The 23,513-nt window shown below is 38.7% G+C and overlaps 1 protein-coding gene across 1 annotated transcript in view; it reads left to right on the top strand.

Moving 5' to 3' along the window:
* The window catches only part of Arhgap6 (Rho GTPase activating protein 6), a 511,034-nt gene that overhangs the window by 78,579 nt on the left and 408,942 nt on the right, over positions 1-23,513 (top strand). The window lies entirely within an intron of this gene.

Consider the following 23,513-nt stretch of genomic DNA (forward strand, 5'->3'; position numbering starts at 1 on the left):
TAGGGCCTCATGGTTCTTTATATATCTACCTCTCTTTCTTTGATAATGGCCCCAGTTATCTATCATCTCCTCAAATTCTTTCAAATGGAAAATAAACTCTTTTTGCTCTTTGAAATCACTTCTTGGTCTCTACTGTGTATCTTTGAGCATTTCTTTCCTCTGTTTAGAATATTATTGAAGTCTTGATTGCTTGTGTTTTTCAAGAGCCAAGATCAGGCCCTGACCTACTGTCGGTTTTTGATTAAAAATGTTGATTTTGGCTTTGCTTTTATATTAACAATGATAAACTCCATAATTCCTCACAGCTTACAGAATGATATTTGCTTTTTTTCATAGGGCTTCCAAGTAATTTTTAATGCAGTGCATTTAACAAAGAAGAAAGGACAGATCCAGTACCTGACCATCAGCACCAAGAAATAAAGGTGTTAGAGGATATATTATTCAATTCTCTTCATCTAGCCATAAAAATCCAAACTCACTTCTCCATGACTGCAGATAGATGTAAATTCAGTCCATAAGGATGTTTCTAGCTCAGCTGTATTTTTAAAAAGCTATTAATATTTTGGCTTTGAACATTTTTTATTTTTTTCTTTATGTCTAGGTTGCCAGGAGCCAACAGACCGTTTTGTCTAATTATAACAGTGCCTGGACTTTATAGGGAAAATATAGAAAACCATGGTTTTGAAAATGGTTTAAAAGTGCAGTGACCAAAAAAATGCATGTAAATGAAATTAATCAAAGTACTTTTGAGTAAATGTTATACTTAAAGCCCCATGTCAAGCCTGTGAAGGACACAGATAAGCACATCATTTGTGTGCAAGTGGAAAGGGTAAGCAACCATCCATCCCAGTGTGCTCCCAACTGAAGATGGGGGTAGGGAATCCTAAGATGGAAGATTTTCAATGGGCTAGCCAGAAGCTAGTCTGAGGAAAACTAGGACTAGTTGATCATAGTAGTTAGATAATAAGTTAATACCATGGATTGTTTTTGTGAATAAATGCCATAAATTTGTTTTAAAAATAAAAATTATTTATTAAATGCTTTCATCAGATGAGTAAAGAGAAGATGTCAAAAACTATCTAAGCTAGGAAACTGGCATGGTTAAGGATGATGTGCCATGCTACCAACAGATTACCTAGACTCAAACATGATCAAAAGGCTACAAAAATGCCAAAGTTGAACACCATTCAGATTTCCACCTTGGTGGATAGACTTTATTCCTCCAGAGGATTTGGTACTAATTTGGGAGTAATTTTGTCTTTGTTTAATAAAAATTGCTATATCCTAACAATGATGTTTTCAGGGGCTGGACAAATGGTCCAAGAGTTAAGAGTTCTTGTTACGTATTAAATTTCTAACACCCACATGCTAACAACTGTCCTTAATAATTCTGGTTCCTGAGGATCTGGCCCTCTCTTATGGCCTCTGAGAGCACACACATAAGGTTTACAGACTCACCAACAGGCAAAACATTTCAAACGTGAAATAAAAATAAGTAAAGTTTTCCAAAATGTTTTCCTTGTGGAATTAGTCTTCTCCTTTCTTATATCTTTTATATTTAAGATAACAGAGAAATATGCCTGAAACTGTGTTCATGTAGACTGGAGGGACATCATAACAGTTTAAAGTACTGGCTGTTCTAGAGAGGACCCACTTTCAGTTCCCATGGAAGCTCACAACTGTCTATAACTCCAGTTCCATGAGATTCAACACCTTCTTCTGGTCTCCTCAAGCACCGGGCACACAAGTCATGCACAGATATACGTTCTGGCAAAATACACATGCACAGAAAAAATAAAAATTTAAAAAGACAGCATCATCTTAAGCTGTAAAAACACTTTCAAAACAGTATAAAATATTTTTTAAATAATAAACAGTGCCAGAGGCATGGGGTAATGAAACGGCTCACTGAGTAAAAGTATTTATGTTTGAGGTGGAATGAGAGAACCAATCCCACAAAGGTGTCCTCAGACAGTCACATGCATAAATTATCATGCATGCGTGTGCACACACATGCACACACATGAACACACTGAGGAAGAATAATAATAAATATAACAATATATACAATAAACAATATGAGAAAGTCCATGAAGGAATTTCTGGTCTTCATTATTTTATATAAAATGACTTCACAAAATCCAGATTTGTTTGAATAAATGAATCACTTTTTGCATTAAAAGGCATTTCTTCCATTTCTAAATTAAATAGTATTTTAAATATGCAAGTTCACTTAAACCTGCAGTATGTAGCGTTGCTAAACTATGATGTCAGTTAGGTTAGATGGATTAAATCCATGCTCAACTAGATATATTTTCAGTTTGCTCTGGGTTTATCAGAACAAACCTTTCCATAAATCATGGAGTATATAAAAAGTCTCTGAGACAAAGTCAGTGTGGAAAATTCTATGACCGTAATGAATGTTCTCTGATGGTAGAACACAGACATCAGGGATCATCTGTGAGTTGTGAGGTAGAAATGAGTTGGCGGGATGATTGCGTTAGTGAGCTTTCCATTTCTGCAATGAAAGAACAGAGGCTATTAGCATTATAAAGAAAAGAGGCTTTAGCTTGGCATTTTTGAAAAGGATATGATGTCTCTGTTGGTTCAGTTCTGGTGAAATTTCTCTGGGTAGTATCATATTACAGAAGATAGCACTGGTGGAACAATGTGAGATCAAATGATCTCGTCTTAGTACAGGAAACTAAAAAAGGCACTTGTGACAGCCACTGCTATCTCTTCCTAATACTTATCTCTTTCTTAAATTTAAATTGTATATGTGTGTGTATTTACAATTTCATAGATGAGACCTACATTATTTACTTTCTTCCCACCATACAACATACTGAGTCCATTTAATATTGTTGTTTAAGTGTATATATGCTTAGGGCTGATGACTTGGAATTGAATAGTCTATTGAGGAGTTCATTCCTAGGAAAGATTGATTCTCTCTCTCTCTCTCTCTCTCTCTCTCTCTCTCTCTCTCTCTCTCTCTCTCTCTCTCTCTCTCTCTCTCTCTCTCTGTTTCCCTATACCAGAGTGGTCCAGCTATTACAACTCCATGTTCCCTGTACCAGAGTGGTCCAGCTATTACAACTCCATGTTCCCTGTACCAGAGTGGTCCAGCTATTACAACTCCATGTTCCCTGTACCAGAGTGGTCCAGCTATTACAACTCCATGTTCCCTGTACCAGAGTGGTCCAGCTATTACAACTCCATGTTCCCTGTACCAGAGTGGTCCAGCTATTACAACTCCATGTTCCCTGTACCAGAGTGGTCCAGCTATTACAACTCCATGTTCCCTGTACCAGAGTGGTCCAGCTATTACAACTGTTGAACCCACATTGACAAATCTTCATCACTTAAAGTCTCTGGCTGGGAGCTCACTTGTGGTGTTGTATGTTATGTGTTTGGGGAAATGAATAATTTTCTCTGCCCTCCATTACAGTCTCAAGCATCATAAATCATTGACTTAACAAACAATTCATTGTGTTCCCCCTATTTATTTTCTTTCTCCTAAGCTTTGACAATCAATCATCTGTGACTATCTTCTAGAATGCTGAATGCTGGGAGTTACACGATACACAGACTTTTTTGATTAGCTTCTTCTAACGGTGTTTTTTTTCAACTTTCTAGATTTGGGTGATCCCGGAGGCCACTGTGTGAGAGCCAGAGTCACTTGTCACATATCTCCTCTTCTTAAACTAATGAGAAGAACAGGGGATTTGCAGAGCAACTGGTTTTAGAGGGTTGGAGGACAGAGATGCCACAGGTTGCAATATTCTTCAATTATAACATAAAAAAGAATGCCATGATTATTTTTTGAGACAGTATGTTGATCTCTCACTATGTCGCTCTTCCTGGCCTAGAACTTGCAATGTAGACCAGGCTGACCATAAACTCTGAGAGATCTGTCTGCCTCTGCCTCCCAGTTGCTAGGATTAAAAGCATGTGCTCCACTAGGCCTGGCTGAGATTTTTCTCCTGGTATCCTTTGGCTATGTTACATTTCCCAATTAGTGCAAGGCACGCACTGATTATTAACTGACTGGTCATTCCTTCCAAATTCTACAGAGATAATTTCTCAGAAAACTGCAGCCAGAAGAGGTACAGACAGTATCCATTTCTGTGTGCTCAAATTTCAGATTTATTTGCATCATTTCTAGAGTCTGTCATGAATGAAAGGTACAAACATATTCAAAGAGAATGACAGTCAATGTTTACAACGCCCCTCCCCTCGATATATATATATGAACACACACACATATGTGTGTATGTGTGTGTAAAAAAAAGAATCCAATTAGATTGATATTTTCTCATTCTCCCCCCTCCCTCCCCTGCTCTTCTCACTCTATCTTCTTTACCAACTTCTCTGTTTCTTTAAACAGAATGCTGTTTAAAAGCATTGCTAATTGGTCTTGGCCTTTTTGTTTTCCTTCCCAGCTGCCTAATTGCCTCTTGGAGTCAGACAAGAGCATGCAATGGATGTGTGGCATTGCCGAGTTTCAGGGTTCTTATGGGCTAGTGATAAGCTCGCGCAGATGAAGGGGAACTTGGGAAGTGTGGGTAAAAGTTTTTGCAATGAGGTCAATTTTCTTCCACCAGTCTCTTAAGGAAACATCACCACATGAGTGGGCTGGTCTGGATTTTGTCACTCTCCTGTATCAGTCTTTTCCTTCAAAATAGCCTATCAGTTTCTCCACTAGATAATTTTGTTCAGCTCAGCATTTCAGCAGATAGTAACAGAACACCTTCTTTCCTACATGCAGAAAAGCGCCTTGTTTTTATAGAAAACATGAAGAGTTGCTGAAGGGCTTCTGAAAGGCACACTTTCCAAGTGAGTTCATTTTCTCAGGCTTTTTATAGCTTAATCTCAACTCCACAAACTTCTAACACCACAGTGTATCTCTTGGTATGAAGACTTCTAGTTCCTCTGTGCATGAGAAAATGCAAAATGGTTACATTTGATTGGTAAAGGTTCTTCACTATTAAAATGTATTGTTGGACACTCAATTTAAATACTATTGTACCAGAGAAATGTATTTCATTATTCAGATACTGGCAGTAGGTTTACAGGCAAACTCACGGAAGAGAGACTTTTAGTGTAAGCGTTCTTCACTTTTATTTTACGTGTATGAGTATTTTGGCTACGTGTATGTCTGATTACCATGTGTCTCTCTGGGGCCTGGAGAGGTCAGAAGAGGGAGTTGATGCTCTGGGAACTGGCGTTGCAGATTGTTGTGAGTTGCCACATGGTGGTAGGAACTATGCCCAGTCTTCTACAAGAGTGATAAGGGCCCTAAACTAATAAGCCTTCTCTTCAGACCTAATAATTATTTTCAGGAACAGTCTTTTGAGTTATATAATTTACATAGCATTGGTCCAATCTCTTAAACTATATAACCTACAGGCTAGTAGTTTAGTGTTTTGCTTATGTCTCTATTCAACTACTATCACTCTTTAATTTGGAATATTTTTTGGAATATTTTGTCTATGGTCACACCATCCTGAATGTGGCTGATCTCACGTGATCTGGAATATTCTCATTATCTTTCCTAATAAAACTCGTGCCATTTAGCAGCCACTCATCCTTCTTTCACGCCTTCTTAGCGCCTCAAAGTTGCTAATCTGCTTTCTGTGGCTTTGTATTTACCTATTCTGGACATAAGTTAAAGTGCCAAGTCGGTGATCTTTTTTGACTGGCTTCTTCTATTTGCCATAAGGTTTTAAGATCTAGTAGTATTGGAATTTCATTTCCTTTTGTTGCAGAATAATCACTTGTGTGGACTGTCTACATTTTATTTGTGCCTTCCTCCACTGATAGTTGTTTCTACCATTTTGGCTTATATAAACAATATTGTTATGACATTTATGCACAGTTTTTTATATAGACCAGACTGTTGCCACGACTGTACGTTGCTCTCCACAAACTGACAGCAAGAAGGCCCCGTTGCTGACGATAACACCTACACAACTCACTGAACATGGAGATGTTGAGCTGGTGCCTACATAGAGCCTCCACCCCTATGTTCCAGTATCTTTGGTGCAGAAACATACTCTTCGTGCTACCAAAAGAAAAACATAAACACCAGACCAGTCACAAACCTTTCCATCTCCAACAATGGACTGCCTCCAACAAGACATGCTAGGGCAATGAAGACACATAGCTTGTGCGAGTAACCAACCAATAACTTCAGTTTGACTTAAGGCTCACTTCATGAGATGGAACCCATACTTGACAATGCTTGGATGACTAAGATCCAGAGGCTTGGTAACCCAGGGACCTAAAGGAAAAGCAAACACTGCTGTTCTGAAAAGGAAAAAAAAAAAGATTTAAAAATGTTGTACAAAATGACTCCTAATGATATTCTGCTATGCTCATACATCAGTGCCTTGTTCAACCATCATCAGAGAAGCTTCCTCCTGCATCATATGGGAACAAACACAGAGACCCAAGCCAGGTATTACACTGAGAGTGAGGGACCTTAGAACACTCAGCCTTAAGTTGGATATTACAGTCAAATCCCTCCCCTCAGAAGTCAACGGACCCAGCAGAAGCGAGGTGGAAATAGTGTAAGAGCCAGAGGGGATGGAGGGCATCAGGAAAACAAGGCCTTCTAAATCAACATGAACAAAGCTCGTATGAACTCACAGAGACTGAAGCAGTATTCACAGGGAGGACCTGCACAGGTCTACACCAGGTCCTCTGCATATGTGTTATGGCTTCTAGATTAGAGGTTTATGGGATTCCTGAGTGTGCAAATGAGTGGCTCTCTGATTGTTTTCTCTTGAGCCTTTTCCTTCTGTTGGTTTCTACTGCCTAACTTAGATGAGATAGTTTTTCTATTGTCTTATTTTGTTTTTTGTTATACATACATACATACATACATACATATATGCATACTTTTTAAAATGAACGAATGAATGAAAACCTAACAAGTAGGGTAAATGTTATGACTGAACTCTTCATTTATACCTGCTTGGAAAGGGGAAATCAATTTTCTTCAATGGAGTGGCACTGGGTATATCGACTACTCCAGGAAAAGCCTCATGTTCAGGAGAAGTTGATCAATATATAACTGGATTCTAATATTTTGCGGGTGATTTTATTTTGTTACACTTTGGTGTTTTTTTTTCCTGTTTGGGTGTTTTATTTTGTTTTCTTAGTTTGGGTGCAGTTTTGTTGTTTGTTTCTTTAGAAAGAAATAAAAGGTGGGTACGTAGGGAGTTTAAAAGCATTTGGAAAAATTTGGGGGAGGGCAAGAATATGATCAAAATATATTTATATGTAAGGATTGCTGTAAATAATACAAAATATATTTAAAAAGAAAAAAATGGTATGGAAGTATGTTTTCATTTCCCCTACACCAGATCATATAGTGACTACCATTTTAAGCTTTTGAGAAACTCAGGCAATTTTTCTTTCCTTTTCTTTTTCCTCCCTCCCCCCTCCCTCCCTCCCTCCCTCCCTCCCTCCCTCCCTCCCTCCCTCCCTCCCTCCCTCCCTCCCTCCCTCCCTCCCTCCCTCCTGTACCCTTTCTTTCTTCTTTTCTTTCCTTCTTTTTGTTTTTTGTGAGATCGGGTTTCTCCTAGAAGTCCTGTCTTCCTGGAACTCTCTCTGTAGAACAGGATGACCTTGAACTTGGAGATCCTCGTGACTCTGTTTCCCAAGTGCCGGTATTAAAGGTGTGTGCCACCACTGCCAAGCTTCAGGCAATTTTTAATGTAATGATTCTGTATACTTGCCTGCCAAAAGTGTGGCCAAATAGGTTAGATTTTTCTCTAAACTCATAAGCTAAACTGATTCCTTTTAGTAGGTCGGCTCATTCTAGAAGTGAAGTTCTTAGATTTTTTTTTTAAAAGAATTTCCACCAATAGATGTGGTAACTGATCCTCAGTAATGAGTGTGCCAGTTTGAAACTCTCCAAACCCTCAGAGCAAACCCATAACCAGAAAAACCATAGTCAAGCATAATACTTTACCTCTTAACAACAGAAAATGTCAATTTGTTCTTCAGTGGCCACATATCACTTTGGAAATCAGAGCAATGGCTTCAAGTACAGAAAACATAATGCTGGGCATAGAGATGTTGCAGGCCCCTTAGTATACTCCTTGCTTAGCATGTTCATGCTCCATCCGCGGGACCTCAAGCAACAAACAATGAAACAAAGCTAACCCAGGAGCGTATGTTGACACAAGGACTTATTCTGCCGACTAAGGTTGTCTTCCCTGCTTGCAACCTTTTGGTGGCAGGTAAAGAATCCAACGTGTCACAGATTTTTACAGTGCTATCTATCCATCTTGCGGCAGATTGGATAATTCCTTCCATGAAATCCGTTTCTGGGGAGAGGCTCACATCTCTAACCCGCAGTAGCACAGACCACCTGCCGTCATTATTGCTAGCATTTTTTTCCCCTAAGAGCCATTCCTATGACAGCATCAGAGTTCAGTCTTTGAAGTTCCAACATCTTTGATGTTTTGGTAATATTGTATTTTAAAATATTGATTGATAGATTGATTGATTTGTGTGTTCACATCCATGTACACACTCACTATGGCGCATGTGTTGTGACTGTGGTTAGAGAATAACTTCATAGGGTGGGTTTTCTCTTTCCATCTTTGTGTGGGTCTAAGGAACTCAGACCTTCAGGCTTGCATAGCAAGCATTTTGCCTGATGTTTCATCTCTCTAGATGCCCCCTTTTATTATAGAGCTTTAAATTGATCAATTTTTATGAAACAATGCACAGTACTTTAAGCATATTGCCCTCAAGCCCTTGCACTTTTGCCTTCTCCCACTCAACCCTCCCATAAGTTCCCTCTTCCCTATATACAGGTTTGCTTCTACTTTGAACTCATCTGTACATATATGACCTTATGTATCTCTATAAAAGTCTAGGACTCCAAAATGAGAGAAACATGCAACATCTATCTTTCTGAGATTGACTTAATTCACTTAATATGATGACCTCCAGATGCATCCGAGTTCCTGCAAAATGACGTAACTTCACTCTTCTTTATTGCTGAATAAACTCCATTCTTTATCCATTCCTCTGCTTCTGGACACCTAGTCTGGTTCTAGAACTTGGTTATTGTAAATACTAAAGGCTTCAACAAACTGTGCTCTGCTTTTTCTGAATTCTATAGCTGGATCACATGGCATATGTACTTAGGTTTTTGAGGAGCCTCCTTACTAGTTTCAGGAGTACCTGGATTAGTGTGCATTCCTGCTAACAGTAAATAAGGGTTTCTTTGGTCCCTATCCTGGCCACTGTTTGTAATTATTTGCTTTCTTGGTGATAGTCATTCTTACTGCAAACATCCTAGGATCTTCACCTGCTTTAAATTACTGAAAACACATGGCTTAGAACTCTGTTGTTATTTATCCATATAACTGAATTACCATCTTCTTTCATTCTATACTAATCCTATTCTTAACTCTCGGAACCCTTGAACCAGTCTTGACTTGGGGATCTTTCAGATGAATTCTGTGATCCAACTTAAATCAAGAGTTGTTTCCTTTGAAATTTATGCGTTCTTCATATATATAACTAAAAATATTAATTTAAGTTTTACCCTTTATGTTATATATGTAGTCATTACAATCATAATATTTTAGAGATACATACCTGAATGCACACAGGAATGGCAAACCTGTAGCAAAATGGTTTGAATAGATACCATTGCAATAAATGAAGGTGCTTTATTGTTTTAAACAGTGGGTCAAATTATAATATTTGAACACGGACAGGCCTTTGTTCCCCAATATTGTACAGGTTTTTGTTTGTTTCTTGGTCTTTTCTTCTTAGCTAGCTTTTCAATATGTTCTCCATGTCGTTATTGATGGTGTACATCTATTAACTTGGGTGTTTCGGTCTTGTTTCAGTGACATTATTGCTTTTGCATTAGTTCCAAGAAGCCTTAAACTGAAAAGGTTAAATTTGTAGACAGGAGGTCATTTATACTATTCGTAGCTTGGCATAGTCCTTTGATGGAGGAAGGTCATCTGTCTATGTGTTACTTTCATTGGTTAATAAAGAAACTGTCTTGGCCCTTTAATAGGACAGAAAATTAGGTAGGTGGAGTAGACAGAACAGAATTGTGGGAGAAAGAAAGCAGAGTCGGGCAGACGCTTCAGGCAGTCGCCATAGGCAGCTGCCATGCCTCTCCTCTCTGAGTCGGACGCAGGTTAAGATCTCTTATGGTAAGCCACCACCTTGTGGTGCTACACAGATTACTAAATATGGGTTAGTCAAGATGTGAGAATTAGCCAATAAGAGGCTGAAACTAATGGGCCAAGCAGTGTAAAAATAAATACAGTTTCCATGTAATTATTTTGGGTGTAAAGCTAGCCTGGTGGAGGGACATAGCCCCGCCGCTCCATCAACAGTGCTTTTCTATGTTTAGGAATCTTCTTCATTTTCTTATTGTACTTGTGGTTGAAAACTTCTGGCATGATATCAAACATGGGCATCTTTTAAAGGACCACTCTTTAACCTGACCATGTTAAAGTGGTCAGCTTCTATTGTGTCTTTCTAATAGTTGTACTCTGATTTCAATCTGGATCTTTCTAAAACTTTGTAAAATCTATCTAGGCATTTGTTGGGATGATTGATCCTTTTCCTTTTTCCTTTAGTACAAATGCACTGAGAATTCCATTAATAGCTTTCCTAATGTTGAACTTCCTTGAATTCCTGGGATTAAACTTACTTGATCATGATTCATTATTATGGAGTTCTTTATTTACTTAGCTTATAATCATGCTTCATAAAAAATTTATTGGCTGAGTATACCAAAATATCTAATGAACCTTGAAATTGTTTGAAATTAAAGCTTGTCATACAAATTACCTAGTTGGTCATACTGTTCATTTTTACAAATAATTCCATTCTCTGTCGACATGAGCTACAAAATTTAGTCCTAAGAGAGAGAAAGAGAGTTTCCTAGCTGTGTCAGTAGTATCTCTTTGGTAATTCAGCTGGTATTTTATATTGCATAGTCCTCTGGCTTATATTGTGCATTTAAACAACCTGTTCAAGATGCCCTAAGGGGCAGCACACATCACTACTGTTGAAATTCTATTTGGGTCCGTGGGAATAGCTGCATGTGTGAAATGGACTTGATGTAAATGTCCTGCATTAATCTTCTCCAAGTAATCTCTAGTCATGCAGGCAGTAGTAGCCTTTTCTTCTGGTGGTGTTTCTAGAGAATGGTTGCTAAGGTGTAGTGGTTAAGAACATAAATTCTTTGGCTTCACACAACTAGCCATGAAAACTGTAATTTCTTAGTTTTGTCATGAAGAAATGATACCATTTAAAGTTCCTTGTGCATTATTATGAATGTTAAATGAGGAAATGTAAAACAATTAAAACTGTACTCAATGATGAGCTGGAGAGCTGGCTTAGTAGTTAAGACTGCTTGTTCTTGTAAAGGACAAAGGTTCGAATCCCAGCACCCGCATGGAGTCTCACCATCTCTTGAAGCACCAGGAATGCATGTGGTACACAGACATAATGCAGACAAAACACTCATACACACAAAATAATAAAATAAAGTTTTAAAAGTTTAAAAATAAAATAGTGCTCAATGAATTATATTTTATGTGTTACATGTTAATTATTTACATTGTGTTGGAATGTAGTTTGTTCATTTTTATAGTTCTTTGTAGATGTAAAACCTACAAGTGACGTGGCATATGGTAGAGCACCTTCCATGGTAGAAAGACTAGAAATGGTATACAAAGGAAGAGCAGAATCAGATACAGTCTTTGTGGTTTCTTTCTAGTAACCCACCTTCCATCAGCTAGGTCCTATGTCTCACGGGTCTCGCAGTTTTCCAAAACTGCTTGAGTATTTAAAATAGTTCAAATCAAAGATTCTGTATTTCACCCTACGTGTCTCATGGGCATCTCCATGTAAAATGCATTCCGTCCAATTTCAAGAGCCCCCACAGTCCTAATAGATACAACACTCTCTCCTGAGACTTATGGCAGAGTCTTAGCCATAAACTCCATGTAAAACTAGAGAAATAAAGTCATATACCTCCAATATACAATGGTACAGACAAAAAACTGCCATTCCAACAGGAAGAAATGGTAGCATAGCAAGGAAAGCTCAGGCTAAAGCTAAACCACAACCTAGCAGGGTAAACATATCATCTTGGAGTTCCATGGCTTACATCCAGGGTACATGATGACATTATCTGAGTTCCAACGTGTTTGAGTATCCCTTCCCCAAGGACCCTGCACGAATAGCCTTTCTATTGGATTGTCTCTACTTAGTGCCTGCAGCTTCTATTGGCAGATAGTCCATGTCCCCAGAATAGCCAACATAGTGAAGTTTCTGTGGGAACTTAGGCTTCATCTTCACAGCTACAAGCATCAGTTCCTTGGGACTTCCCTGAGGAGTATCCGATTCTACTACATATTGCTTCAAAAACTTGGAGAAAGCTCTCAGAACCCCATAGCTACTGAATTCTGCATATATATCTAACCAGCATCCCATGACACTAAGTTATGCTGTTATCTTGAGGTATACCTGGGTCCTCTTGTGCCTCCAAGTACCTGTGTGACTGTCATTGGGAAAACATTTTCCTAGGCTGCTGTTTCTCAGAAGGGACCGCAGGCATCACTCGTTCCCAATGTAAGTCCCTCAAATTTGCAGCCTGGTGTCGCTGACAGATGGGACCTTGCCCTCAGTGTACCTTTCCTGTCGTACCTAATTTTTCTTTCATTGTGCCAATTTCTATAATAGTTACAGGCATTTTGTCAGCACCTGCCTTGCTTGCGACTGTGCAGGTGTTCACTCCCTTTTCCGTGCCAAAGTGAATGTTCCCTATGTATGTGCTCATCTTTTTCTTCTGTCCTCTCACTATGAATTCGGCTAACAGTGCCCATCACTAATCATGCCACAGCTAAAGTAGTATCATCTCTTGACATTCTCTCCACCAAGCTCATCAGCTCACTGTTTATGAATGCAGACTCCATTCAAATTTTCAGGACATGGGCAGAATGCAGTCAGATTCTTTGCCTCTAGGCTAGTTCCTGATAGGGTTCTCATGGTTCCCTGAACCTTCTTGGACACAGTCTTTACTGTCTTCTATGTTGTCAGCCCTGTAGCCTTCTGGTTTATATCAGAATGACCCACTACAGAATTCTTTGGCATCTCCAGCCCATAGCTGTAAAGCTTTCCAAATTTTTCTCATGAGTCACTTCTGAAAGCCCATGAGCCATGTGATCAGGTTTGTCTGAATAGCAGCCCCATTTCTCTGGTACTGACTTAATGAATATTCCCGTGGCCGTGAGTAAATACTGACAAGTATCTTCCTCCCTTAAGGGAGGAAGAGTTTATTTTGTGCATGGTTTCGCATGGACTCAGGTCCATCATTCTGGAGAAGGCATGGCAGAGCAGCTCCATGACCATGGGAAAGTGGTCTTATCTCTTCATATGGTAGCTGAACGCAGAAACACAGGCTTCTGTTAGAAGCAGACATAACCTATACAACCTACTCTTTCTGACTCCGGTGTATGCCAAATTGGCCACATTTACAAAAAAAATTCAGAGCCTCCCAAACCAGAATCACTGTTTGAACACCAAATATTCAAACACACGTACCTTTAATTCACACATTGCAAAACTATCTTGTAACATGTGTCAGTCATCTTTTCTTTACCGTGACAGAATGTGCCAAATTAACAACTTAGAAGGAGAAAAGATGTGTTTTATTAGCTCATGGTTTCAACGTTTCAGAGTAGGGTCAGCTGGTTATGTTGATTTCAGGCTTATGGCAGGACAGAAAATCATGGCAGGAACATAGGTTAGAAGAAGCCTGTAGTCCTGCCTCAAGGGATGTGACAGACTTTGTTGACTGCCCATGAGAGGCCTCACCCTCTCTGTGGAATAGGTGTGGAGTGGGGTGGGAGAAAGAGGAGGAGCTGGAGAGGAAACTGGGATTGGTATGTAAAATAAAAAATGAACGACATGGACAGGCTCTGTGTGAGCCTTGTCAGTTTGGATGCTCACCTTCCTGGACCTGGGGGGAGTTGGGAGGACCTTGGACTTAACATACTGTAGGGAACCCTGATGGCTCTTTGGCCTGGAGAGGGAGGGAGTGGGGGTATGGGTGGGGGGAGGGGAGGGAAGGGGGAAGAGGGGAGGAGATGGAAATTTTTAATAAAAAATTGAGAAAAAAATGAAAATAAAAAAAAATCAAAAAGCAAAAAACAAAAAAGAAGCCTGACATGCCATTATAACCAGAGAGTAAGTGTGTGAGAGGGTGGGGGATGGGGGATGGGTTGTAGTTGGACAAAGATATAAGGATGCATCCTCAGTAAACAAGTTCCTCAGTTACTCCTCACCTTCCATTTCTACCACCTCCCAATAGCTCATTCCGCTATGAACTCATCAGTAGACTAGCCTGGCAATCCAGTCGCCACTTACTAAAACTACCTGAAGTCTGAGGTGCAAGTCTTAACCACAGGAGACTTTTGAAGAAGCATATACATCCAATTTGCAACTAGAGGTCTCTGTGAGGAGGGAGACTGTGCAGGTTGTACCTTGAAGTCTAAGAGCCAGATGTGCCCTTACCACTGCTCACAAGACAGGTGCACCTCGGGTATATTTCCAACAACCTACTACCGTCATCTGTAAAGTGATGGAGACTCGCTGTTTGGTGGGATGATTATTCGGGAAAATTTCTGTGCAGGATTGATAAAGATATAAAAATGTCCAATCAGTAATGTGTCATTTCATCCAATTCATTTGCTCTCAGTGTCTTTGGTCTAATTTGGAAGTCTTCATAACAAGCAAGCGTGTGATAACTGCAAGCTTTGGAGGGAGTTTATTGTGTGCACGCATTTTGTTTTTTTTTTTAACAATTTAGTACATTTTTTATAACTACACATATACATATCTACATATATAAATGATATCACCAAAATAATTGTACATCATTTTTAGCACCTCAGAGAGTTCATACTTTTCCACCTAGCTGACCCTAAGCTATAAAGAGTCTATTTTCTGTTTCTGTGAATTTTTCAACAACTTCTGGACATTTCATAAAAATGCAGTCATGCCATGTTTGGCCATTTTTAATTATCTTCTTCCATGTATTAAAGGCTTTATCCCTCTTGTTGCATGTATTAATACTTCATGTATGACTAATACTCTGCTATATGGATGTATTACAACCGTTTATACATTCATCCTTCCGGATGCTTCTATCTTTTGATTATATATAGTGATGCAATAAACATTATGTACAAGGTTTTTCTTATAGGAGCATATTTTATTTCTTTTGAGTATATATTGAGGACTGGACTTGTTGGGGGCATACTCCACTTGAGGAATTGTCAGACAGCTTTCCAAAACCAAAGCATCATTTGCCATTCCTATTAGAACCTTTGCCTGCCATTTTTCACCTTTGCCAAACTTATTATCACTTGGCTTTTTTAATAGATAATTCTGTGAAGTGTAATGCAATTTTCAAAGAGGCCATAATTTGTATTTCCCTGATGACTAAAAAGATAGCAATCCTTTCATGTTGCAATTAACCGTGTGTGCGTGTGGTGAATCTTTGATGAAAACATCTATCTAGACCCCTTGACCATTTAAAAGTCTGGTTGTTTTCTCAACGATCCGTTTTAACACTGATCTGGTTTTTTCCTGACTTATTACCTTTTGCTAGATGGGAATTAATCATATTTGTGGTGTTGTTGTCTTTTCAAAACACAAACCAGAGGAAATGCTTTCTTTCAGTCAATGAGCAGCTTTCCATCAAAAACTATGTTTGCTAAGGAACTTTCAGGAGGCACCTACAGTGAAGTGAGACAGGCAGAAATGGGGTAAGACTGCAGGTGGGCTAGCTAGACTTGTAGAAATCGTGACTAAAATGTAGGTCATCAGTATATGTGGCGATGGTCCTGAAAACAACCCAATCAAATCCAGTGCTATTATTTCCAGAGACTGTTTTATATTCAAGAGATTTTTTTCCCTTGACAATTAATGAGACATAGCAGTGGTTAATGCTAGTGGCAGTGGGTAGGGCGATATAATTTTGAGATGCTTTCCAGTCTGTTGTTAAGACATTAAAATGGAAAATATGCACCCAGAAATGATTTCTCCTGGGAGGCACATACATGGTTACAGCTCACAATGAGCCTGTCAACATCTCTGCTTCTCCTAATGGAGATTTTGTCTCCTGATGCAGTTTGGAATGAGAGTGTCCTAGGTGCTGAGTCCTGTACCTTTGACAGTAAAATATGTGCCCAGAATGAAGTCATCCCTTTTGGAATTTGAGATTTCCCTCAGAAAATACAGCAAACTCACAAGCTGTGAAGAATCATCATAATTCATTTAGATACCTTGAAGGCAGCTAGACCCACTGGGAATTTTCTAGATTACGCATTTTTTGGAAGTTAGACAGGGTGAAAGAGCTTTGACTGCAAATAAATGGCCCTTGGATAATTCACTGCATCTCAAGGTTAGAAGGGAATTGATTTATTGACATTTTATCAAGATCTTATTTCTTAGACCTTTTAACAGTCCACATTTATCAAGCAGTCATTGATAAAGCTGAAAAAAGTTAATTTAAAGCAAAGAATGATGGACTTATTTTTGCTTAGTTATTATTTATAATACTATAGGACAATAATACTATAGTAATTGACAGAAGAAACACTGTAAGTCACATTTGTTACCTTCTCTATGCCTTTTAAAGTAGGCAAGGAGGGAAATTTAATCTGCCTTTGAAATTGTTTTCTTTTTCCCAATGGGCTGACGATGGCCTAAATGTTCTTTAAGAAAAATATCCTTGAATAGAAGAAGTAGCCTATTGGATCTGGAAAACAAAACAAATGATCCAGCTACTCCATCTATTGGGAAATAGTATCCCATTTTTCTGGTTAGGAAACCTCTACTTTGTGTCTTCTGGCCTTAGGAAGTGAATTGGAATTGCCCAAAACACCCAACTGCTGGGACCCTGGGACTCCATCTTTCCTGAGCAAACCGTATAGTGGCTTTATATAATTTTTTTCCCTCTGGGTCTCTGTTTGTTTCATATTTTGAATGCACACATATGTATATAATATGTATAATTTGAGTGAGATGATATCTACTTGTGATTTTAGCACTCCAGAGTCTGAAGCAGGAGGATTATGAGTTCATGGCCAGCTTGGGCTACATATAAGCTTCAGACTAGCCTGGGCTACACAGTGAGACCTTGTTTCAGAGCAGCAGCAGCAACAATAACAACAAATGTAAACATGTTCTCTTTGCTTCCTTCTACTTTTCTCCTTTCCTTCTTAATTGCTACACCCACCCATGCTAAAAAGTGTGCCATGGTATATAGCAATGGTAGAAGGCTTGCTTAGAAAGTTCATCAGGTATTGGACCACTAGTCTCTTGAGATGATGACTATCGCATGGTCCCATTGAAAGTCATTGGCTGGGGACCATAAAGAAGTTTAGTTGTAGATATAATAAGAAAGGGTTTAATTGGGTCTGGTTAGATTGTTAAGGATGGAAGCTCATGTAAAACCTTTGGTACAATGCATGCCAACAGCCTACCATGCTGTCACCCTCCTGTGTTCTCAAAGTCTTGTGCTTTTATCTCAACATTTATTTCACGATTTTGGATCGCTGCTCTTCCAAAAATGTATAAGTTTGCATAAGAAGAGTGCATAAATCATTGTTATCAGCAAAGGCTGTTGGTACCATCTACATATCTTGACCACATTAGCCTGATGGCAAGTGCCTGCTAACTACATTGGTCACTCTTTTTCTATTTCCTTGCTGGCCACAAACACACATCCTGCAATCTTAAGGTAAGGATTAGAAGTTTAAGGCCATTGAGAATCCTGGGAATGACCCTCACTTGGTGATGAATGCCTAGGAGTGGTCAATTCCAAGATAATTCTGTAGCAGATCCACCATGCTTCCAGAGTCTTCATGTACAAGTTGTCCTCCCTAGTACTTGCGCCTTTTTAGTCTGTGCTTTATTGATGATTTGCCTTTTTCAGTATCATTTCTCTACTCACTCATTATTGTTTTCTCTTCTCATCTCCAGTGCTTCGCAGAGTAGCAGCCTCTTAACCCCCAAGCCAATGAAAATGTTCACCATCCATGATAAAGGGGAATTTGAAGATGGGCATTAAATTAATGATTTGGGAATGGGGAGATTAATCTAGATTATTCAGGTAGGCCAAGAGTGATCACATGGTCCTTAAGCAGAAGAACATAGGGGAGGACAATTTGGAGATGGAGGTAAGAAGACAGAGAGACAGGAAGATGCTATTTTCTTGACTTTGAAGATGGCGTAAATGACCACAGTCCACACAATGCAGGGTCTTCTAACATCTGGAAAATGCTAAGATAGGATTCTCTCTTTTATTTTAGCATAGTAAAATCCACATGGATTCTCTTTTGTTTGTATATATATATAGGTGTGTGTATGTGTGTGTGTGTGTGTGTGTGTGTGTGTGTGTGTATTTAAAGTACTGAATTGGTGGCAATCAGGGAATTGCTACTTCTCCTAAATAAAAAATGTCTTCATAGATCTTCACTTCACTATCTGCTTCTGGGGGAACCCAAATTAAGATACTCCCAAGTCTGATGTGTATGCTTATATCTATCTCAATTAAAATGCTAGTGTTTTTTAAAAGTTAAAAAAGCAATTAATTTTTGTATATTTCTGTAATGCTTGCTCTAAAGATGGTCACAAAGAGTAAATGAATTCAGTCCTTTCCTGGACAAAGGAAATAAATACCACAAATATTGTAGTATGTATTGTTGCGGGAGCTCCTTCCGCTTCTTCAGCCAATAGCTGCTGTGATACCAGCCCATTGGGGCGTGGTCTCTCTCTTTAAAAAACGCGGCCACTTCCCTTCACTTGTGCTCTGGCTTCCGGCTCTGCTTCAGGCGACTAGGCTCCCTTCCTGATTGCGCAGAGGGCTGTTGTCTGGGACGGTGATCTGTAAGTTTTTCCCCCTTCAAATAAATAACCATTCTATTAATCATAATTCCAAACTGGTGTGGGATTGTTTGTGACTTACGCCTTCAATGTATATTATACTGTTGAGTGCTGTATTCTCAATAGTCTAATATACAAATTAATTTTAGTTTCTTCTATGAAACTTGATTAGGGCATCATCCTTGCCAATATATTTCAAACAGAGATGTTAGTACACAATGTTATTTACCATAAATAATAAAAAAATCTCAAATTTAGTTTTTAATAATAACAGTATCATCTTTTAAAAGGCTGGTTTCATTTTTGTCAGTGAGAAAATGTATAATAGGGAGTTTGATAAAAATACAATTCAGGGATCCCCTTTTAAGGAACTGGAAAGATGATTTTTACCTTCTAGAATACCATAAAAAGCACGGAAAGTTTGTTTTGTTCCCAAAGAAGTTCTCTTCTGTTTAGTTCCTGAACTATCAGAGAATTTGAAAACTGGTAATATGATGCAGAAATTTGGCTGTGAAATATACTAAGAGAGAGTTGAGGTCAGATGCATAAGATATGAGTTCAAATCCCAGGTCTGTCACCTCATAAAATCACATGCCCTCAGACAAAAATTTAGCTATCCTGGACTGCCATTGCCACTGTTACACGCCAACAGGCACAGAAGCTTCTCAGACCAGACAGCTGCTGGAGGTCAGGACGTACTCCAGTCTCAGGTCTTTATTTTATTTCATTGGGCATCTAGAAGAGAAATCTCTGCCAAGCTTTGAAGTTCATGTTCTGGAGTCTGTTCCTTTCATTTCCAATTGCAAAATGGCCAAATTGTCTCCACTTTTTCTTCCCCTTCCTTGCAATCCCTTGCTAAATATGGTCAAGAGCAGCCAACACATGCTACTTCTTTGATTCTAAAGGCACTTGCTTCTAGGTTATCAGAGGCGAATATTTTAGCAAGTGCTCCATTGCTCCATAAAGTGAATAATCTGGGTACCTAGCCTCTAACATCTAAGTCTTCTCTACTTGTTACTTGATGGCTTAATCAGTTCTGAATATATTATTAGGTGTTGACGACCACAAAGCTTCTCTCTATAGTTCAAATATCTCTATGATGGTGGGCAAATGTCTACAAATAACAAGGACATTTCTGAGCTTAATGTAATACAAGTTGACTTCTTGTTACACTGGACTTGAGCCAGGTGTTTGTAGAGAAACTTAAGGACTCAGGTTTCTTCCATTTGGGGGAGCTTCTAGGTTGAATATATATGTTATATGGAATGGCACTAAAAATTCAGATCCCATGCCTCTGAACTGGATGTGATATTCACTCCTCCTGCCTTTGACCAGAACATTGACTATTCCATTGTCTAGAATTCAATCCTCTGACCCCATCCTTGCTGCAAGGCAGTCAGATAAAAGTAGATCTCACTTTAACACCATTTCTTGATCACCATCCAACCTTCTCTTCATGCCTACTTAAAATGCTGCTATGTGGATTAAAGATGCAAATCAATGCAAGAGTTCTATTTAGTTGAAAATGTATAGTTAAATGGGAGGAATTGTTTTCTTCAAAGAAATTTTGTTGCCCACTATCATTGACTTCTCATAATTCATGATAGCACTTAATTTACTGGACTTAGTTCCTATTAACCCCATCCTTTCTTATGGTACTGTGAATCAAAACCAGAGCCTTGTATAAGCTAGGCAAGAACTTGCCTAATGAGTTATATCCCAAGCCTCTTTTCACATTTTATTTTGAGACAGAGTCTCATTAATTTGCTCCAGGTTAGTCATGAACTCACTCTAGTTCAGGCAGACCTCGAACATGCAATTTCTCTACCATAGCCTCTTGAGTACCTAACAGGCCTGTACTACCAGTCCCAGTATTACTTGGTCTTAACATTGCTCTTATGTCTCTCCAACTCATGTCTCTGGCTTAAAATCAGTTTTTCGACCTTATCTAAAAGCTTGGTATAATAATACATGTTCACTTTAATTTAATTTCTACTTTGTCATAGTTTATGTTTAAACTATAAGTCAGATTTATAATTGACCCTCAGTTTCATATTAATTGCATATCTGTTTTAAAGATACAGTCAAATTGCCCTCAACCCTGTTTCTAAAGTTCTTAATGGACAATATTCTCTGTGTTAAACAAATGTACCATAGGAAATTTTATTTAATCATCTTCAACTTAATCCTTTGTTAACTATGCTTAACAAATACGTGGTTGACCCTTAGTACCCATCAAAGACTGAACTCAGGAGTTTCCAAGATACCAAATCCTTGGATGGTAAAGTCCTTTATATAAAGTGACGTAGTATTTGCAAAGAAGCTGCATATACCCTCTTAATGCTTTAAATCAGTAATAGGTCTCTTATAACACCCAATAAAAACACAAATGCTGTGCAAATCCTTAGCATATAGTTTATGCAATAATGACAGAAAGAAAAAATTCATACATATTTTGAAGCAAGTATGTGTTGCTATGCTATATGCATGTGTGCACATGTGGAGGCCAGCTATCGATGCCAGGCATCTTCTGTTGCCCTCTCCTTTTCTTGGAGACAGTCTTTCACTGAGCCTGGAGCTCACCGTTTGGATAGACAGGCTGGGCTATGAGCCCCAGGGATTCTCCTGTTTCCACCTCTCATCATTGGGATTACAGGTGTGTGGTACCATGCCCAGTGTTTTCTGTGGGTGTGAGGGATTCAAACTCAGGTCTTCATGCTTGTTCAATAAACATTTTACCCATTGAACCATCTCCTCAGTCCTGAGATACATGTCATTTAAAAATAGCTTTGGTTCACAATTGGTTGAATCTTTGGGTGTAGAAAAGATGGATATAGAGGGTTAGTATATGATTGTTTGCTTATTGAAAAACAAACATAAAGAAGGTAACTACGTTTATTTTTGTTTGCTAGCTTGCTGATGTAAAAAATCACCACAAGTGTAATGTATATGTTCTGTGATAGAGGCTCTTGGTGGTAGTGAGAGGTCTGCTTCCAAGTGAATTTAGGTGGACAGCAAGACTGAGTTTCTTATGGCTGTATAAATGTGCTTCCTGTTTCCTTGTTGGCAGTTGCCTGAAGGGCTTTCTCAGCTTTGAAAGGCTACCAACATTCTTTGGCTCATGACCTTGCCATCTTCAAAGGTAGCCATAGTGTGTCAAAGCATTCTCATCCATTCAATCTGTCGAATGTCTGTCTTTAAATAGGTCAAACTAGATACTCTCCGTATTTTGAAACTTTCATTACCTCAGTGAAATCCCTTAATGGCAGCAGTTTGATTAACACTTCCTTGCTTTATTAAGGATGGGATGGGAAGCTTTGGAGGTTACCCTAAGAATTCTACAGCTACAGTAACTAAGTTAATTGAATGTATGTAGCTATAGAGGATTAAATTACAGATTCAACTGGCATTAAAATCTATCCTTTCTGTCTAGCAGGTTATCACCTACTAAAATGAACGATGGAACTTACCTCAAGAGTGTCCTAGAGCCGCGGTTCTCCACCTGTGGGTTTCAAACCTTTTTGGGGGGTCATACATCAAATATCTTGCATATTAGAAATTTACATTATAATTTACAACAGTAGCAAAAAATTACAGTTATGAAATAGCAACAAAATAATTTTATGGTTGGGGGTCACCACAACATGAGGAATTGCGCTGAAGGGTCATGGCATTTAGAAAGTCGAGAACCACTATCCTGGAACAAAAGGGCAGCCCCAGTTCCTAACCTAGAAGCGTGCATTAGCCCATTTGTAATATTACAGGAAAATGCCACACACTAAGCAATTCATAAACAGTAATATGTATTTCTCAAATCTTAGAAATCAGATGGGTAAAGTTCCTGCTTGGAAGTGCCAGCAGGGCTAATATCGCCTAAGGATCTGTCTCTGTTCCATCCTTACATAGTAGGAGGGACTGAAGGGATAACAGAAATTCCTGGAAATTCCCTCCAACCCTTTCCTAAGGCAGGTTTTTATGACTCTTCTTATGATGTCCCACTTTCCCGAAAGGCTCCACCTCAGAGTTGTAACATAAACCCTGAAGGCAACACATACATTGAAATCGTAGTAAGACATATAATGTAAGCAACTATTGTATTTAAAATTATAGACTTAATATTGAAAAATGCCACTACCAGAGAGATTGTATGAGTGTGGTTTGTTAAGACAAACTCTGATTTACCAAACATCAGTTTCTGTACTGTGTAAGAATTGTATTGGGAAAGCAAAATGATGACACGTATATAACCATGATCATAATGTGTGATCACTACTAACACATACTATTTCTCTTTTCAGCCCACTCATAGATCCAGGCATCTATCCATCCATCTCTCTATGGATATCTTGCTATCTATTTATCTATACATTAATTGATTTATCAATTGATACACACACACACACATACACAACTTGTGCTAATTTTCTTGATTCAGCCTTTCAGGTACTGAAACTCCAGGCAGTTGCATGGCTGGAAGTATTCAGTATTTGCTAAAAGGTCCCATTGCTATCATTAGCAACATTACCATCAATTGCCATTATCTACAGCCA

The sequence above is a fragment of the Arvicola amphibius genome, chromosome X (assembly GCF_903992535.2).
Source record: "Arvicola amphibius chromosome X, mArvAmp1.2, whole genome shotgun sequence".
Lineage (NCBI taxonomy): Eukaryota > Metazoa > Chordata > Mammalia > Rodentia > Cricetidae > Arvicola > Arvicola amphibius.